Source organism: Canis lupus, chromosome 1, assembly GCF_003254725.2.
Source record: "Canis lupus dingo isolate Sandy chromosome 1, ASM325472v2, whole genome shotgun sequence".
NCBI classification, from domain to species: domain Eukaryota; kingdom Metazoa; phylum Chordata; class Mammalia; order Carnivora; family Canidae; genus Canis; species Canis lupus.
In genome coordinates, this window is record NC_064243.1 from 67,228,453 (window position 1) to 67,245,593 (window position 17,141).

At 37.1% G+C, this 17,141-nt stretch overlaps 1 long non-coding RNA gene across 1 annotated transcript in view; it reads left to right on the plus strand.

The window, feature by feature from the left end:
* The window catches only part of LOC125755942 (uncharacterized), a 34,861-nt gene extending 26,925 nt beyond the window's left edge, over positions 1-7,936 (plus strand). The window contains exons 2-3 of the long non-coding RNA XR_007413573.1: positions 3,628-3,713; positions 7,796-7,936. This is a non-coding gene — a long non-coding RNA (uncharacterized LOC125755942). The remainder of the gene's footprint in view (positions 1-3,627; positions 3,714-7,795) is intronic.
* Positions 7,937-17,141: the final 9,205 nt, after the last annotated feature.

Here is a 17,141-nt window from a genome sequence, read left to right on the forward strand (position 1 = left end):
AGCAACTTCTTGATAGACACGTCTCCAGAGGCACAGAAAACAAAAGCAAAAATGAACTACTGGGACTTGATCAAGATAAAAAGCTTCTGCACAGCAAAGGAAACAGTCAATAAAACTAAAAGGCAGCCTATGGAATGGGAGAAGGTAGTTGCAAATGACATATCAGATAAAGGGCTGGTTTCCAAAATCTATAAAGAACTTATCAAAATCAACACCCAAAAAGTAGAAAATCCAGTCAAGAAATGGGGATAAGATATGAACAGACATTTCTCCAGAGAAGACATAGAAATGGTGAACAGGCACATGAAAAAAGTGCTCAACATCATTGATCATCGAGGAAATACAAATCAAAACCACAATGAGATCCCACCTCACACCTGTCAGAAGGGCTAAGATGAACAAACCAGGAAACAACAGATGTTGGAGAGGATGTGGAGAAAGAGGAGCCCTCTTGCACTGTTGGTGGGAATGCAAGCTGGTGCAGCCACTCTGGAAAACAGTGTGGAGGGTCCTCAAGAAGTTAAAAATAGAGCTACCCTAGGACCCAGCAATTGCGCTATTGGGTATTTATCCAAAGGATACAAAAATAGTGACTTAAAAGGGCACATGCACCCCAAATATTTATAGCAGGCTCAGCCGGAAGCCAGCTTCTCCTCTCCCTCTGTCCCTCCCTCTGCTCCTGCTCTTTTTCTGACTCTCAAATAAGTGAATGAAAAATCTTAAGGTAAATAAACAAATCTTAAGAAAAAAAGCTAAAGCTAATAAATTTTTATCATATTGGCAAAAGATGATTTTGTTAAATGGGAAAATGACCTATATTTACAAAAGTAACATTTAAATGCATCAAGTTTTAACAGTATCGGGAGGAAATACGAGAGAGTATTTGACATAGTCCTGATGTGGAAAGTGGGCTTTTTCAAAAGACTGGGCTGAAAAGAATGCAATGAACTGTTAGCAATTAAAAAAAAAGATGGACAAATTTAAATATCTAGAATTAGTCATCTACACAGCGATAAACCAACATATCTATCAATATCAGAGTTCAGAGAACAAACCAAAAAATGGAGAGTAAAATGCATAATTTTGAAGAACATGAGTTGCTAAAAGCATCAGCTCTGGAAGCTAATGAGCAAGGTTCAGATCCCACCTGTGCCTCCTACTTTATTCGTTATTAGGCTTTAAGCGATTTATCCAAACACTCTGCCTCTATCTATCATCTATCTATTATCTATGTATCTATCATCCATTATCTATCTTTACCTATCATCTATCTATCATCTATCATCTGTGTCCACATCCCATATATCCACCATCTTTTCCATCATCTATGTATCTATCATCTATTTTCTTTTTTTTAAAGATTTTATTTATTTATTCATGAGAGACAGAGAGAGAGAGAGGCAGAGACACAGGCAGAGGGAGAAGCAGGTTCCCTGCAAGGAGCCCAACGTGGGACTCAATCCTGGGACTCCAGGATCGCGCCCTGGGCCAAAGGCAGGCGCTAAACCGCTGAGCCACCCAGGGTGCCCGTATCACCTATTTTCTTTTTTTTTTTTTATTTTCTATCATCTATCATCTATCTATCATCTATGTATCTATCATCTATTATCTATCTATGTATCTATCTATTGTCTATGTATCTATCATCTATTTTCTATCATCTATCATTTATCTATCATGTATCTATCATCTATCTATATCTATTATCTATCAATCTTATCTATGTATCTATGTATCTGTCACCTATCTACCTACTTATTTACTGATTCATTTAACTTATTGTGGTAAGACAGTTAACAGGAGATTATTTTATTTTAACTATTATAAATATACAAGACTGAAGAGGGCATGAGAAACAAATACTGCTGATGAGGCGGTAAACGGTCGAATTCGGTTTCGTCCCCGCCTTGAGCGTTGGGGTCCTCCAGCCCTGCCCAGCGCCTCACCTCTACGTCCCCGGGGGCACCTGCACCTCCTGCGGGGGCAGGACAGAGGGTCGGAGCCGGGGGCTCAGGGCACCTGTCTTCCTGGCCCGGGACTGGGAGCGGCTGTGGCCCAGGGCTGCTGGGATCCTAGGGGCGAAGGGCAAGCACGTTAACATCCTGCCCTGTGAGTCTTGGAGGACGTCTTGGTCTTGCTCCACCAACCGGATTGCTCTCCTTCTGCTTTCCTGCCCTAAAATGCATCCATGCCCCTTGCCTGCAGCTGCCTTCTCTCTAACTCTCCTTGTCCTTGCAGGTTTATTCTTTTATTAGCATTACTTTCATATCTAGAGGCAGTGGAGATAAACACAAGAGTTCAATCTCCGCAGCTCAAATGCTACTCGTTTCTAAAGTTACCACAAGAAATGTGACTTAATTTTAAATTGAAAACTGAGGGGTGCCTGGGTGGCTCAGCCAGTTGAGGGTCTGCCTTTGGCTGTGCCGTGATGGAGCCCTGGGAGTCTGCTGCTCCCTCTGACCCGCCCCCTCTTATTCTCTCTCTCTCTCTCTCACGCTCTCTCTCAAATAAATACAATCTTTAAAAAAAATCGAAAAGTAAGATGAAAACTTAAAATGGGTGCCTTCGCTGGGGTCATGATTCCAGGCTCCTTGGATTGAAGGGAGGGTAGGAGGCCTCCCTGCTCAGCCGGGTGCCTGCTTCTCCCTTTCTCCTCCTCTGCCCCCTACTTGTGCTTTCTCTTGCTATCTCTCTCTCTCTCAGATAAATAAATAAATAAATAAATAAATAAATAAATAAATAAATCTTTTAAAAAATTAAAATAAAATGAGTGTTGAATTTGGTGGATGAGGCCACCTCCATCTCTATATTTCTATGATTTTTCAGTTAAGCATGAATCAGACACAGAGTAATTTGACTGTTTTATAATGTCCACATCCCATATATCCACCAGAGCTCTGTCAAGTATATTTTTACAGCTCCCTTTTCCTTTTTTGATTGAGATTTGCTTCTCAATTTGTCTCACCCGTTGCTTCTGTTTGATGTAGGAGCGCGGCCTGCAGAGGGGGATTTGCCACAGTGAAGAACTCTCAGCACACTGTGAAGGAAATCTTCAGGGTCAGGCTTGGGGACTGTCTAACTTGTATTTCTTTAAAGTCCACATTGCATGGAATTTATGGGAGAACCAATTTAGCGACAATATTAGAAATGCAAAAACACCAGATAATCACTAGCAGTTCCAGGAAAATGTTAATTGGAATAAAAAAAAGATAATAAAAAACGTCCTTCACTTACATAGGATGTTACTGATTTGTTGGCGTCGGTCGACTTTCACAGATGTTTCCTACAAGATTTGAACATGGAAATTAAGGTTAACCAGTGTCACGTGATGTGTAAATACCTACCTTAGGCACATATTCGTCAGTTTTTACCTGTTGCTGGACTGTAATACAGTCCTCTCAAAGGGGAGCTTTATCTTTTCTGCTCTGTAATTGTTTTCATTTCCATTAAAAGAGAAAGATACCAATAATAGATAGATAGAATGAGAGCATGCAATCTATGTTATGTCAGTAAATCCTTGGTGTCTCTTAAAACCTCACCTAAACTTGCAATTCCCTTGACAGAGCACGTAGCAAGGCCTTTCTCCAGCTGCTGTTTTTGCTGATGAGATGCCAAATGTCTTTACAGATACATCTCAAAAGAGAGAGAGAGAGAGGGAGAGATGGGAATGCAATTACAGGAACGCTGTTCTCAAAAGAAGTAGTTCAGAGAAGGTAAGTGGTTTTCATACTTACTGGATCACCACACAAATGATGTTCATTAACAATAAAAGATGATTTTATCTGCTTTTTAAATGTCAATTTATATCCAATAAATAATGTGTGAAATGTCCATCAATTGCTACTCAAAACTACAGAGCTTCATCCTGTCATAGTTTTGTTGTTGTTGAGAAAAATCTCTAAATTTAAACTTTGAGTATTGTTTTCATTTACCTGGAATCCAATTTATGTTTACACATCAATACTCATGAGTTATACTTTGAAGACTCGTTGTACCACAATGTCTGTAGAGGCAATCGATATGTAAATATTACTTATTTGCATGTACATCATGTTTTTATGTAAATAATGTAAGAAAGGTAGCATTAGTGTTCTAAACTTAATGAACTCTAGAGTCTGCAACTAAAATTTCATCAATTTCCTTTCCTGTTTTCAATGTAAAAAAACCAATATCCAAATAATTTCTCTTACTTCTATTTCTCACACTGGATTCCACCTTCCAGAGTTTGCTCTTTATGCATAGGGATGTTAGTGTGGATGAATATTCATATGTGTGTGCATATTATTTGCATTAATATTCTTTAATGAGGATGGGCACATCAAAAATTTCTAGTGTCAAATTTGAGGTTTCAAAAGTATTGACTGTTTGCTTATTGCCATATTCTCCACAAGTTTGCAACCAGCATTTCAACTTGTTATTGTTAGGGCCCCGGTAAATAGAAATCTTGCAAGGTAACTACAAAAAAAGTAAAATAAAATAACTTGTTTTTCTCTCTCTCCCTCTTTCTTTTTCTCTCCCATTCTCTCTCTTTCCTTTTACTCTCTCCCATCTTTCTTCTCCTTCTTCTTCTTTTTTTAAATAGTAAACATAGCAAATTGAGTTCACAGTTATTTGAGATTAGATGGTCTTTCTTATTCATCCCTTTCTAAGCTTACACGTCTCTTCTTTAAAGCATCAAATTGTTACAAAAGTATGTAGAAAAAATAAAACCGCTTTTGAGGCCGGGTGATACATTTTAGTGTTCTTGGATATAGGTGTAAATTGAAATGGAATAAAACAAGCAAGAGCAAACAGGGTAAGAATTAAAAGCACTTTATCTTTGTTCTTTCATTTCCTTTACTACCGAGTGCAATCAACACTTTACAACAGGGTTAATACACTCTCTTCAAACATGCTATTATTCTTTCACAAGAGCACAATAACTTTATTAGTTATGCTGTCTACAATCTTTCCAAAGTGACAAGACTGTGTGGGTGGGTAGATCACAAGCACTTCTTGGTACCCTCTGTTGGAGTGTTTTCAGCATATACCAACAATAGCAGCGAGAGCCATACAGCTGCAGGTACTCTTAATGGTGGAAGTTCTAATTTTAATTAGTATAATTAACTAAAAAAAAAAGAAAAAAAGAAAAAGAAAAAAACCTAGAGGTTTACTCTTTCTGCTCAGCAGTTATTGAATATTCAGATCTACATCTGCTTTCCATTCAAGCAAAGCTGGAGTTGCATCACTTTGTTTTAAAACAGTCTAGTTTTTATTTATTTATTTATTTATTTATTTATTTATTTATTTATTTATAACTCTTTTTAAAGATTTTATGTATTTATTCATGAGACACACACACACACACACACAGAGGCAGAGACACACAGTCTTAGTTTTATTTCATAGGAAGGCAACTTATTCCTGGATAGTTTGCTTTGGTGTAATTTGCCCTCAATGGTTTTCTTGTGTTTCTAAAAACCCTTTACAAACTAAAAACACAAAAATGTGATTTGAACAACATATAAAATATTGGGTAACGTGTCATTATTAAAATTTTTTATTTCAACCTGGTTTTTTTTACAGATATAAACAGAAAATCCTGTCTTGTTGATGCTTTTCTTGCTTTTACTACTACTTTCAAAAGAACTGATAGCAGAAAGCATTATAAGTGTAGAAATCAAAATCAAATAATGTGAATTAAACATTTACAGTATAACATCATATTGGGTAATTCATCACTGTGGTTTCAAATGGGAAAAAAATTGCAAAGGTATCTGTTATGGGCTGAATTGTGTCAATAAAGTCCTAACCCTGGCAGCTATGAATGTAACCTTACTTGGAAATAGGATCTTTAAAGATGTAATCAAGTTAAGATGAGATCATACTGGATTAAAGTGGACACAAATCCAATGGCTGAGGTTTTTATAAGAAGGGGAAATAGACACACAGGAAGAAGGCCATGTGAAGATAGAAATTGGAGTTATTTATTTATTTATTTTTAGGATTTCATTTTATTGGGAAGCCTGGGTAGCTCAGCGGTTGAGCATCTGCCTTTGGCCCAGGGCCTGATCCCAGAGTCCTGGGATCAAGTCCCGCATTGGGCTCCCTCCAGGGAGCCTGCTTCTCCCTCTGCCTGTGTCTCTGCCTCTCTCTCTCTGTTTCTCTCATGAGTAAATGAATTAAAAAATCTTAAAAAAATTTAATTTTATTTTAATTAAATATGATTCATTAATATAGAGAATATTAGTAGTTTCAGAGGTAGAGGTCAGTGACTCATCAGTTGTATATAACACCCAGTGCTCATCACATCAGTGCCCCCTTAACATCCATCCCCTAGTTACTCCATCCCCTGAACCCCCTTCCCTCCAAGAACCCACTGTTTGCTCCCTATGGTTAAGAGTCTCTTCTGTTTTGTCAAAATCAGAGCTATTCTGCATAAATCAAGGAATGCCAAGGATTGCCACCTACCATCAAAATCTAGAAAGAAGCAAGGAAGGATCCTTCCTTATAGCCTTCAGAGAGATTATGGCCTTGCTGACATCTTGATTTCAGACTTTTGGTCATTGGTACTGTGAGACAATACATTTCTGCTGTTTTGAGTCCAGAGTTTTTGGTAGTTTCTTACAGTAGCCATAGGAAACAAACACAGTCTCCTTTGACTAAGTGAGATTGCTTCTAATCAAGGAGATTCTGTTATTGGAGAAAAGCTTTAAAGCCCTACAAAGCACACAATTTGTCTGGAAACATAGGCAATGCTGAAAGAACAGTTCGTAGGAGGGGAAGACATAGAAACTGCTTTTGTGCACCATTCCAGGAGGACAATTACCTCCAGGCAACTGGTGAAGCCACAGATATTCCACAATAATGGGGCACATCCTGAGGCTCTTGGAATACTGAATTTCTAAGAAGGGAAAAGGTAATATGTGTATCATCACTTTATCAACTACTTCACATAGGTGATGTTCTCTTTTGAAACCATTTTTTGAGCAATTAGCAAAGTAGAGAATTGTCAAATATAATGAGTGAGAGTTTCAAATAAATTTAGGGCTGGAAGTCTTAGCACAAATCTCGACAACTTATTAGTCTGTTTGTCTCTTTCCTTGGCTCTTGCTCTTCTGTGTTTTGGCCCTAGCTTGATACAGCCAAGCATCAGCTTCTGATATTATTTGCAAATACAAGGAATCCCCTAATACTGAGAGTGCAAAACATAGATGATCCAGAGAGGATAATGTATTAGATAAAGAGAATAGAAGAAAAAGATAGAAACAAAATTTTTACAGATTGACTGGATACAGAATAATTAAAAGATGGCACATTCCATCAAGGAGAGGAAGTAACCCTTGGAAAGGAAGCAGGAGAGAGGAAGCACAGAAGTAGTGCCCTGGAAAAATAAGGAAGGTTGAAATAGTATTAGAAGCAGGAAGAAAAAAAAAAAACCCTAAAGTGCATTTGAGAGCAATATTTAAGAATAATATACAGGACTATAACTTCATAAGTATCTTCATGAAATGAAATGATAACCCGATTCAAAACAACTATTAAATAATTATGTAAATACATATCTTGATCAAATATATGATTTAGGTTTATAATATATTTGTGAGAAGATATTTAGAGGTCATAACTAATAATTGGTGTCTTTATATTAATAGAAGTCCTATTGCTAATAGAAGCTTCTATGATATTTCATTAGTATTTATAAAATACTTCAATCATTTCCACAAAATGTGATATAGAATATTATCAGAGTTTTGTGTATACATTGTGTGTGTGACACTGTCTCTGGATAAACAATATAACTTTTTTTTTTCAGAAAGCCTTATCTGCTCAAATAACGTTCACACTCGATTACTCATATGATGAGAACAAAGTCCTCCACTCCTGTGAATAGATAAGAGGCCCAGAGGATGTGAGAAGAGAATGCAGTGGAAGAAACATTTCATAATTTATCAAGATGTGCTGTAAATTATTTAAAAACATAAATATTATCACTATATGGTTATTCCATCCTGTTTGCTCCTCTCTGTCTATGCTATTTTTCCCTTTTCCCAATTTTTCCCTCTTCTACTCTTTGTTAACTTAGTCTTTAAAATCATTAAGTTTCCAAAGTACTATTAGCCTGAAAAATGTACATTCTCACTACCCAGATTAATCTATTAAGCCACTAATCTCATCTCTCCCTCTTTGAGCCACTGTTTTCTTCTTTCTATTGCCTAGAGATCTGTCCGTGATGTCAAAATTCTCTCTACTACTTATAATTCCACAATGGTAAGAATGGGGATGAGGGATGATGGATATTAGGATATTAGATGAAATTAAAATTTCCTACATTTCCTTTAGACTGTGAGGATATACATATTTCTTTGGGAGGACAGAGTATATATATATAAATATATATATAACAATATATAATTATATATTGTATAATTGTATATAATATATATTATTGTATATATATTGTATATAATATATATATTATTATATATTGTAATATATATACAATATATGCAAAACAAATAAACCCAAGACCTGCCTTTCAGGGCCCAGGGCAGACCAGCATTTTTGGCATCTCTAACTCTGACCTAGTCCTTTCTCTGAACACCCACTGCTGGCCATCTTTGTCTAGCTGTCTAGAAGGATCTGTACAGGCGTTTTCTGTTTAAATGCAAAACACATTGATCTATTATCAAATAACATTTTAGTGGGTATTATCCATTATTATCCAATGGCAGGCCCTGGAGGAAGGAGATAGGGCCCTGAGAAGGCAGAGAACCTGTAAGATAAGGATTCCAAGGGAAGAAAGGTAAGTGGAAGGAGCTAAGGGCAAACTACTTTAATTTTGATAGCCTTGCAAACTGAAAAGTGCTACAATCACCCCATTGTCCAAAACTTTGCCACAGTTTCTTGAACATTCCATATTTAATTCTCATCTGTTGCTTTAGATTTGAGTTTAGAGTTTAGAGTTTAGAGTTTTAGAGTTTCTGTACGTTAGATTTGAGAGCACAGATAGGTTTTTCCCTCTTCAGTATCCTCCCAGGTACTTTTTCTCTGATACCATTGAAAGCCTGTATTTGTTCTGTACTCAGATGTATTCGACAGATTTGCTAACTGGAGCTATGATATGGGCGCCTGTGTGGCTCAGTTGGGCAAGCATCTGACTCTTGATATCGGCTCAGGTCCTGATCTCAGGGTTGTGAGACTGAGCCCTGCACAGGGCTCCTGTTTAAGATTCTCTCCCTCTAACCACCCCCACCCCCCAATGGCCCAACTCTGTATTGATCACTCACTCTCAAAAAAAAAAAAAAAAAAAAGGAAACATGAAAAATTTGTCTTAAATACCTGTGTCTTCCTTTTGGGTTTTATCATAATTTGACTTCTCTAAAAGATTTTTTTCTTTCTAGGTTCAGTGATAGTTTCCATACACAACCCTTAGTTCTGTTGCAATAACCTTCGCACAGTGACTTTAATTTTACTAATTATGTCTTTTAGTGACTCCGTTTCTTACTATTTTTGCTTGTTTTTTGGTTTTTCACCTTTGACCAGTATCTCCTCAAATTCCCCACTCCCTAACCCCTGGTAACTACTATTCTACTCTCTGTTTCTATAACTTTGATTCCACGTATAAGTCATATAATACAGTATTTTTCTCTCTCTTACTTATCCCACTTAGCATAACATCCTCAATCCTATCCACGTTGTTGCAAATGCAGGATTCTCTTCTTTCTCATAGCTGAATAATATTCTCTCTCTCTCTCTTTCTCTCTTTATATATATAGACAAACCACATACCACATCCCTATTCATTTGTAGAGAGACACTAAGTTATATCAATAGACAGCATTAGGTTGTTTCCATATCTTGCCTATTGTGAATAATGCTGCAATAAATATTTTCTGAGTTTAATTATTTTTCTTTTCCTCATGAAATCTCTATTCTTCATAACTTTTGTTAGATGTTCAAAGTCAATTAATTAGTGATCAGACCTTTGCTTCATTCTTGCTTGTCTCTCTTTTTCAAGCTCTCTATAATCCATCATGCTTTTCTTGGGATTTGAAAAGCTTGAATATATTAATAAGATAAAGCCCTGCTTATTTATAAAAATTTAACAAGTATTGATTGAAGTTTCTTTTTAAGATTTTATTTATTCATTTATTTGAGAAAGAGCGAGCAGTGGGAAGGAGCACAAGGAGAGACAAGCCGACTCTGTACGGAGCATGGAGCCCAACATGGGGCTTGATCCCATCATGGCCTGAGCCAAAATCAAAAATTGGATGCTCGACCAACTGAGGCACCCAGGTGCCTCTACTGAAATTTTATTATCTACCTGAATATACTCCTATGTGATATGAAAAATATATGTGTGTTTGAGAAACTATGCATATCTTATAGAAATGAACAATTTAATAGCTTTATCTTTGGACTTCTTATATTATTATGCTTTCTCTTATTGCCTAAATCAGGGATTAGCTGGGCTACAGAGTCCGTGTTCTGGTTACTACATTACACTGCTCATAGGACCTGTTGATTATGTTTTCTAAGTATTTTTCATCTGTACTGTTTTTACTATTCCACTGTTATTACTTCATTCTGAGCCTTCTTTAGTAATTAACTAGATAGTTACATGGTAGCCCCCCTTCTCTGGTCTTCCTGCTTTCTATGTTCTTTTCTTTCTGTCTCTCTTTTTCTTTCTCTCCATCCACCCATATATCCATATATTTATTGTTTGCTATTTCCCATGTTCTTGACAAATCTCTGTTGATACTACGGAGATACCAAAGTGGTGCCTCCTTTAAGGAACTGACAGCCTAGTCTAGTTCATTACTGTCCAGTTGAACCTCCTATTTTTATTCATTAAAAACCTTTAACTCTTCCAGTGACTTTTAGTATAAGGTTCAAATTTATCAGGGCTTGCAAGACCTTTCACATTTTTAGCACAATATATTTTAATTTAGAAAGAAAGTCAGGAGCCGGGCTGATTGATGTCCTGCAATATGCAGGGCTGTTCTAAAAAAAATAATAATAATAAAAAACCCAAGGACTTATAGAACAAAGAATCCTGCATGACATTCAAATGCCCACAAGGTGTTCAAAACTCCATCTGAACCCAGAGCCTAATTCTGTTCCTCATTACAAACAAAGCTTTTATTTTGTTTAGTTTTTTGGGAATGGTTTTAATAGGCACCATTTTGATGGTAATTCCCACCAAGATATTAAAGGAGCTCAAATTCTAGAAGCCTCTCCTAGTTTCAACTTCCAGGAACCAGAACAAGAAAATGAACAACACTATGAGAAAACCCTGGGGTATTTATTGCCTCTGTTGCCTTCCTGGCAATTGGTTGGACTGAGTGAGTGAGTGAGCGAGTGAGTGTGTGTGTGTGCATGCGCACATGCAGATGGTTTTAGCCTGGCATAGGATGCATCCCAATAAAGCAGTTACAGAATAAAATAGAAAAAGAAGAATTGGAATACTGTTCTTCCTCCCCTGCTCCCCACACTTATTATCTTAGGACAGACAGCACCTGCTCCAAATCCCTGCCTAGAACTTTTGTCCCAGTATCCTTAAGAATACATTTTGGGCAGTAAAACAGCTCTTTCCTTCTGAGGAAATTAAAAAACAAAACAAAACAAAAAACAGGTGGAGACAATCTGATTTTAGGCAGTTGTGTCTCCACCCCTCATTCTCCAAATTTTTGGGACAGTGGTACTTAATCTTAGCCATAAAGTGGTTCCATATCTATGGAACTCTAAGAAATACTAATACTTTCACCCTTAACAGCTTTAGACTTAATTGGTTTAGGGTGTGGCTTGATAATTCTGAAGTAGTACAGTTTTGAACTAGGGCATTATAGTGTAAGGAGTATCTCCTCCTCATGCTAGAGTGAAGCTCTGACCTGAGGATATTTTGGGGGTAAGGAGTGATTCTGGTATTTGGAGCTCTTCATTTTAAGAGTCATTAACTACCCCCCCCACCTTGCACTCCCTGATTCATCAAGCTGACACATTGGGACATAAAGATTACCTGGCAGCATTGCAGATACTTTCAGAGCATTGGTTCCCAAATTTTGTGGTCCACTGCAATCAGCTGGAGATATATTTTTTAAAACACTGACATCTGGCTCCCACCATGAGCGATGCAGATTTAATTGTTTTGGAGTCAGACCTGGGTTTGGGATTTTTTAAAGTTCCACAGGTAGTTATAATGGGCAGGAAACCTTGGGAACTAACCCTTGTGAAAAGAGTTCACAATATAAGGAGCATAGCCACTTCTGGATTGTAGATGTCCATAAGGTAGAAATATTAAGAAAAACAGATTGTCAATTTAAAATTAGGGAAGAGGGGCAACAGGCTGGTTCAGTTGGTAGAACATGCAACTCTTGATCTCATGGTCATTAGTTTGAGTCCCATGTTGGGTGTAGAGATTACTTTTAAAAAGGGAAAAGGAATACAATTAGGGAAATTATTAAAAGATGGAGAAGATTTTAAAAAGAGAGGGGGTGCATCTGGGTGGCTTAGTCAGTTGAATGTCTGACTCTTGGTTTCCACTGAGGGCATGTTCTCAGGGTGATGGGCTGGAACCCCAGGTCAGGCTCTGCACTTATCCGGGAGTCTGCTGGGGATTCTCTTCCTCTCACCCTCTGCTCCTCCCCCATTCGTATGCATTCTCTCTCTCTCCCCCATAAATAAATAAATAAATAAATAAATAAATAAATATTTTTTTAAAAGGGGGGAGAGAGAGAGAGAGAGAGAGAGAGAAGCCAAATTCACACTATATACATATATAAAAATTTCTGGAGCAAAACACCAACAAAGAATCTAAAATCAGATTTATATATCTGATTTTTCAACAGAAAACACTACCTGCAAGAAGATAACAGGTATGTTTTCATAAGCAGTAAAAGAAAATCACTAAAAATATAGACTGTTCAAGCCAAACTGTTTTCAGATATGTCAGCATAATAAAAAAAATATTCTCAAGCATGGAAAGCCTAAAGAGAATTGCTATGCAAAGACTCATGTAGACAAGAGTTTTAGGCAAGGTAGGAGGAGAGAAAAATCCAAGAAATGCTGCAAAAGATATCTGGTCAAAGGTGATTAAATAGCTTTCTGAAGTTTGTTCTTATTGTAGCCATTTATTTAAGACAAAATAAAAAGAAGAAATATATCCACAATACCCCAGAATTAAAAGTCTAGGAAAACAAATTACATGATGGGCATTATTGTGGAGGAAAATTAAAGAATTTGCTAATTTTTTGTCCTTTTAAGGAGGATTTTTTTTTTCTTTTTAAAAAGATAAATCAGGGTGGCTCAGTCAGGTAAGAATCTGCTTTCAGCTCAGGGCATGATCCCAGAGTCCTGGGATCAAGCCCTGCTTTGGCCTCCCTGCTCACTGAAGAGTCTGGTTCTCCTTCTCCCTCTGCCTGTTGCTCCCCCCGCTTGTGCTCTCTCTCTCTCTCTCTGTCAAATAAATAAATAAAATCTTTAAAATAAATTAAAAAAAATAAAAGGATGAAGGATTAAAAAGAAACAGAAATGGAAAACAAAAATAAAGTTGGAGAAACATGCCCAAGTATATCAGTAATAATGATGGCAGATTCATGAATTTAAATGCTAATATTGAAAAACCCATATATATTACTTATAAGACACATCGACTTTGTGTCCAAGATAGAACAAGAACCAGATTTAGTCTGCCATCTGAAACAACTAAAAAAATGACAAATGTAGAAAAGAATGGTTTTTAAAACATTGGCCTTAAACAACAAAGGACAATGATTTCTGGCAGATAGGAAACAAATGAGATGGGTCCTATGATCACTCCAACCTTGAGAGAATTTCCAGATCATAAGGAGGCTAAGAGATCAATGGACTCCCTGATTTGAAGAGATTGAGCTAAGAATTCAGGGAGAAGAATGCAGGTAAATTTCACACGGTAGCTAGGGGTGCCTGGTGGAGCATACTACTCTTGACCTTGGAGGACTCTTGCTCTTAGGATTGAGCTTGAGCCCCACTTTGGGGATAGAGTTTATTAAAAACAAACAAACAAACAAACAAACAAACAAACCAGAAGTCCACATGGTAGCTAGAGTACCAGAGAGGAGACAGCCACACAAAGATAAAACTCTGGACAACTACAGAGAATCATTCTCTAATATTCATCAAAGTACTGATCAGGTCACGCATTTAAGAAAACTACCTCACTCAATAGTAATTGAGGACCACTCAAAATGATAAAGAGAGCAGGACCCCACATTCATGAAGGATGAGGAATAATACGTATTACTACCAGTCACACCAGAGAACTATACAATTCACAAAGCTTTGGGTATCGGATCTAGTCTTAGTACTGGGAATATTTAGACCACACGTGGCTCGAGTCTTGCATAACAGATCTTAAAAGCAGGACACCAAAGGATCAAACTTTTTCTAAGTGACTTAATTTTATCTCAAAAGAAGCTCAAAAATATTTTTAGAATGCAAAATATCCTGTACTTTGCAAGGTAAAATTCATTTTGCCTGATATCTAATAAAAAGTTACCAGATATAAAAAAGAGTGGGAAAAAACACAACCTATAGTTAGAAGAAAAATCAGGTGATCATAAATCAATCATCAATCAATGAGAGCTGCCAAAGATGTCATAATTAGCAGACAAGGACATTAAAACACTTATAACCCCATTCTATATTTTGAAGTAGCTAGAAGATTGAATATTGAGAAAGTTGGAAGATACAACAGAGAACCAAAGAGAATCTCTGCCGATGAAAAATACAAGGTCAAGGATGAAAAAAATATACTAAGTGGTATTATTAACTGGATACTAAGTTCTGCAGAAAAAAAATAGTGAATTTATAGATAAAGCCATAAAAAATATTCAAATGAAATAGGTAGAAAAAAGACTTTAAAAGAAAAGGAATGGTGGAGAATTTCATGTGACCTAGTGTTTAGGTAATTGGAGTTTCCAAAGGGGAAAGGAAGAAATATTTGAAGAAATAATGGTCAAAACGTTCCAAATTTGATGAAAGCTATGTATCTGCAAACTAAAAAAATCGTGTTTGGGGAGAACACAACTTAGTCCACAACACTTTCCAACCTAGGTATTTTTAATTGATTCTGTGATCTTTCAATAAGAAATCTGTTGTGAAAAAGCACAGCGAGATCATTTATATAATTTTAGGTTGTCCATTTAGGTTTTTCAAATTTTGATACTGTCCCTGGAGATAATTGTCCAATGTCTCTATAGACTCTTGTTCTATAGCTTGTTTGCTTGCTTACTTCATCTCAATCCACCCTTTATTTAACACAACCAGTAGAAGGATGTACTTCAAGTTGGACCTAAAACATGTCTTGGCAGGTAGCAGACTACCAGGAAATGAGAGGTATTTTCTGTGACAATATGTCTCTGTCTCATTCCATGCCATAAAAAAGGACCTATTTTGACTCCTTATTTATAAAGCTCAGGCCATTTGTGAGGGTAGCATATTTCCTTTTTTTTCTCTCCTGTGAAAGTTGGTAATTTGTCTTGACTTATCATCCTTATTTGATTTATTTCAAAAGATTTTGTTTATTTACTTAAGAGAGAGACAGAGGGGACAGGGGTAAGCAGGCTTCCCAGAGAGCAGAGCGCCTGACACGAGGACTTGAACCCAGGCCCCCGGGATCATGACCTGAGCCAAAAGCAGAGGCTTAACTGACTGAGCCACCCAGGCGCCCTAATGACTCTCATGATACCCAGACCATCTAGGATAATCTCCCTATTTTAAGGTTAGCCAATTAGCAATCTTAATTCTGTCCTGGTATTTCTTTGTTGTGTAGCTTAATATATATATTCACATGTTCCAAGGACTAGGATGTGGACATCCTGAGGGACAAAGGGGGCATTATTCTGCCTAACAGTGTTTTTTCATGACACTCGTGTTTGTTCTACTGTCTACACTTATTGCCCTGTTTTCATTTTCCTATATTTGTACAAAATGAGTTCACCTCACCCTGCCTGTCATAAATCATATCTTATTCATTTCATGTATGTGCAAGCATCTAGCAATTTTAATGTCTTCTGGTGTATTTGTACCTGAGTTCTTACATGCAGAAATAGAAATGATTTTATTTTCCTATTATGACTCTAAAATTTTATAGTTCAGACTCCTTCCTCCCTCCCTCCCTTCCTCCCTCCCTCTCTCCTTTCCTTCCTTCCTTCCTTCCTTCCTTCCTTCCTTCCTTCCTTCCTTCCTTCCTTCCTTCCTTCCTTCTCTGTCTCCTTCCTTCTCTCTCTCCTTCCTTCTCTCTCTCCTTCCTTCTCTCTCTCCTTCCTTACTTTTTTGAAATAGGTTACATTTCCATGAATTTTATTTCAGAACCATAGATTGTAACGAAATAATTACAATAAGAAGGGAGGGTTGGTTACCATAAGATTGGAAGCCATTGTGTTAGAAGTAGGAAGCTGACTCTAAACAATAAACTGACACCTCTCCAAGACTAACTGAAGTGCCCCATCCAGAAAAAAAAGCAAAAAACCCCCCAAACCAAAACAAAACAAAGACAAAAACAAACAAAAAACCAACGTAAAAACATTACCCACCCCCAGCGCACACCTCCAAACACTACAGATAGTCAAGCAGATCTAGGGCTACTGTCAGTCAAAATATTGACCTTGGTTTGTTATTTATTTTAGTTTTATAAGAACCTCTGCTTGCAGACCTGTGACTAAGAGTAGAAACAGAGGGATCCCTGGGTGGCGCAGCGGTTTGGCGCCTGCCTTTGGCCCAGGGCGCGATCCTGGAGACCCGGGATCGAATCCCACATCGGGCTCCCGGTGCATGGAGCCTGCTTCTCCCTCTGCCTGTGTCTCTGGCCTCTCTCTCTCTCTCTCTCTCTCTGTAACTATCATAAATGAATAAAAATTTAAAAAAAAAAAAAAAAGAGTAGAAACAGAGCTGATCTAATACGTTTGTTAAAGCCTTCACAAAGCAATAGCAGAAGACTAAGCAAATTAACTGAATAGCTCAAGCTAAAAATGGGCTAGTTTAAAAAAAAATTGTTTAGATGAAAACTTAAAATATATCTTAATAGTATGACTACCAGAGGATAATATGCATACATTTTCAAAGTTAAAATATTGTATTCTTGGCAACACTTGTTATGATTTTATAATAAAACTCATTAC